The sequence below is a fragment of the Euleptes europaea genome, chromosome 9 (genome assembly GCF_029931775.1).
Source record: "Euleptes europaea isolate rEulEur1 chromosome 9, rEulEur1.hap1, whole genome shotgun sequence".
Taxonomy (NCBI): domain Eukaryota; kingdom Metazoa; phylum Chordata; class Lepidosauria; order Squamata; family Sphaerodactylidae; genus Euleptes; species Euleptes europaea.
This window is the reverse complement of record NC_079320.1, coordinates 46039484-46042612: the sequence shown is the minus strand read 5'-3', so window position 1 is coordinate 46042612 and position 3129 is coordinate 46039484. Positions and strand designations below refer to the sequence as shown.

Below are 3129 nucleotides of genomic sequence, written 5' to 3'. Positions count from 1 at the left end.
TGTACAACCACGATGTGCATCCTGAACTCTTCTTCTCATCAATCAAATATCAACAACAGGGACCACAAAGTCTAATTCCTTTCTTCAGGCTTCGTAATTTAGATTAGCGTTATCATATTTTAAAAGAGGACAATGATGTTTATAACTAGAATTGTGTTTGCTTTGAAAATGCTTGCTCTTCAGTTTACAAGGAAGTGTACTAACAATGGACTAGTGATTTCATGTGCATTTCCAAATCAACTAAAGCATAAATCACTGGCTCTTGTTCCTTATTCCTTAATTGAACAGTTTTTTAAAAGGTAGTAAAATAGGTATTCCAATGAAAGTTCATGTGAATATTTAGTTATACAATCTGTTTTTATTGAGTTATTTTATTTAGCACACAGTGCCCATTAATTCAAAGTGTAAGTATAACTGGACACGTTCACATTTAGGAGAACTCAAATTTCTTGCAGAAATAATGATTATGACTCATAAAGAGGGGCTGTGGCTCCGTGGTAGAGCATCTGCTTTGTAAGCAGAAGATTCCAGGTTCAATCCCTGGTACCTCCAGTTAAGAGAATCTGGTGATGTGAAAAACCTGTACCTGAGACTTTGGAGAGCTGCTGCCTGTCAGAGCCAGCGTGGTGTGGAGAGCCAGCGTGGTGTAATGGTTAAGAGCAGTGGTTTGGAGCAACCGACTCTGATCTGGAGAACCGGGTTTGATTCCCCCACTCCTTCACATGAGCAGTGGAGGCTAATCTGGTGAGCTGGATTTGTTTCCCCACTCCTACCTACGAAGCCAACTGGGTGACCTTGGGCTAGTCACAGCTCTGTTAGTGCTCTCTCAGTCCCACCTACCTCACAGGGTGTCTGTTGTGAGGAGGGGAAGGGAAGGTGATTGTAAGCTGGTTTGATTCTCCCTTAAGTGGCAGAGAGTCAGCATATAAAAACCAACTCTTCTTCTTCTTCTTCTTCTTCTTCTTCTTCTTCTTCTTCACCACAGTGCTGGCCTTGATAGGCTCATGGCCTGACTCAGCATGTGATAGTTTCATTTGTTCAGTTCACCTTACTTATTTCATGGACACACATTCTTTTTTAGGAATTATAGAACCGTATCTGATTCACTTGTAAAGCTGTGCTTTTTGGTAAACTGTTCTACTGCAAAATAATGTAATCAACATAATGGAGAGTATATAGCATGATAACAGAAGCAACATGGGCCAATCCTTTATAAGCAACATGGGCCAATCCTTTATTAGTACAAGTTTCTCCTGTAAAATATCACGTTGGCAGAATTACACAAGGAATGATGTAGTTCTTCAGTAGAAAGAATGAATGTACAGCAACTAAGAAACTAGCTATTGTGTTTGATAATATGGGGGGGACCTATACTAAGAAGAATAAAGAATAAAAACACAAGAATAAAAATATATTTACATTGCATGTAATTATTGCAATCCATAAAAAATATCCTAAAACCAGAAACATTTTTTACTTTAAATATAAAACAGCTAACAAAAAATATACCGTTAGTTACAGTATGGCAAATGACACAAACTGAACGCTGTACTCACAAGAATATGCATACAGATTTCTCTTTGAGTTCTTTCTGGAAGGATTTTTAATAGCTTTGATTTACACAAGACTCTCACATGAAAATGTCAGAGCCAGGCCAAAATTTGTAGGAGGGAGCAGTCCTAAGCAGGTCTAAATATTGTCGAAGGCTTTCACAGTCAGAGTTCATTGGTTCTTGTAGGTTATCCGGGCTGTGTGACCGTGGTCACACAGCCTGGATAACCTACAAGAACTAAGCAGGTCTATTCAGAATCCTACTCAGATCTGTTCAGTGAGGCTTACTCCTAATGCTCCTAGGATTGCTCTGTCCATCCAGACCAGGGGTATATGTTCTCCTACCTAGTACCTCTGATATCACTTGCTGGTGCTAAAGTAATTATGAGAGTGGGAGCCTAAAGTCCAGTAAGCAGGAAGTCCTGGAGCTGGTCTATCTTCTGCTAAGTGGTCTACACTTCCTCTACAGGACCAAAGCTCATTCCACTGGAGCAAAACTCCTCACTTTGTGAGAAAGAATCGTAGGATCCAACACCTAGTATTTTTACTTAGTCAGTCCCAAGGCTTTATATTGCATGCAGGGGTTAATGTGCCAGGCAGCAAAATAAGGGTGTATTGAGATACTTTTTTAGCATTCGCTTCAAGCAGGTATTTTTGATGAGGTGAAAGTACCTTCTGAATTCATCCCACACCAGCTGATAGTGATATTTACCACATTCTGGAAGATGCCAATCAATGGAGCAAGAAATGTGAACTTTGCATTAAAAGCAGTTGGAAAAGCAGAGAATTGACATCCTGGAACTGTTTCCACTTCCTTGTTGCAAGAGAAATAATAGCATTTATGTAGTGCTTTGTTCAAAGTGATTCATAGTTATTGTAACCCTTTCAACAAGCCTGTAGTGCACAGCTCAGTATTCTTTTCACTGTATTGAAAACTCTATATTTGAGGGTGGGTATCAGATTGAGGTATGGTGGTTTGCCTGCTTGGATTTCTGGCTTGGTAACGTTCTTCTCACCGGTTTGTAAGGATTATACAGAAAGCTAGTTTACCTTCCATAGTCAAGGAGTGTGTTGTTGTCCCAGTAGCTGAATCTGCTGGTCACTTTTCTACAGGAAAATCTGTGCTAAAAGCAATTTGTAAGAAAAATAATAATATACAAAAGATACAGTAAATACTGCAAAATAAACAAAAAACCCACTGCATAAATTACTACATGTAATTTACCACTTGGCTAACGGTTGTCAGTATTCAGACCACTTCTACTGTGAGAAGCAGTTCACTTAAGTAGCTTTAATGGCAGAAGGTAAGGGAACTGTACTAACACAGGGAAGGAGTTTGACTGCCAGAAAAGATGGTTTTTCTTGGCCTCCCAGTCTGACTCTCATTATTTTGTCTTGAAAGGCTTATTGGACTTTAGCCATGATTTCAAACCCCCACATTAACAGCACTACCACAACTAGCAGTGGTGTTTTTGTAAAAAAAAACCACTAAAATATTTCATAGACATAAACAGATTTGAATGACAATGTTTCTGTTTAAAAACATTATCAATCGCAAGAGTTAAAGGAAATTACTTA

The 3129-nt window shown here is 38.9% G+C and overlaps 1 non-coding gene across 1 annotated transcript; it reads left to right on the top strand.

Moving 5' to 3' along the window:
- Nucleotides 1-480: 480 nt before the first annotated feature.
- Nucleotides 481-552, top strand: TRNAT-UGU (transfer RNA threonine (anticodon UGU)). Its single transcript has one exon. It is a non-coding gene; the product is annotated as a tRNA-Thr (tRNA).
- Nucleotides 553-3129: the final 2577 nt, after the last annotated feature.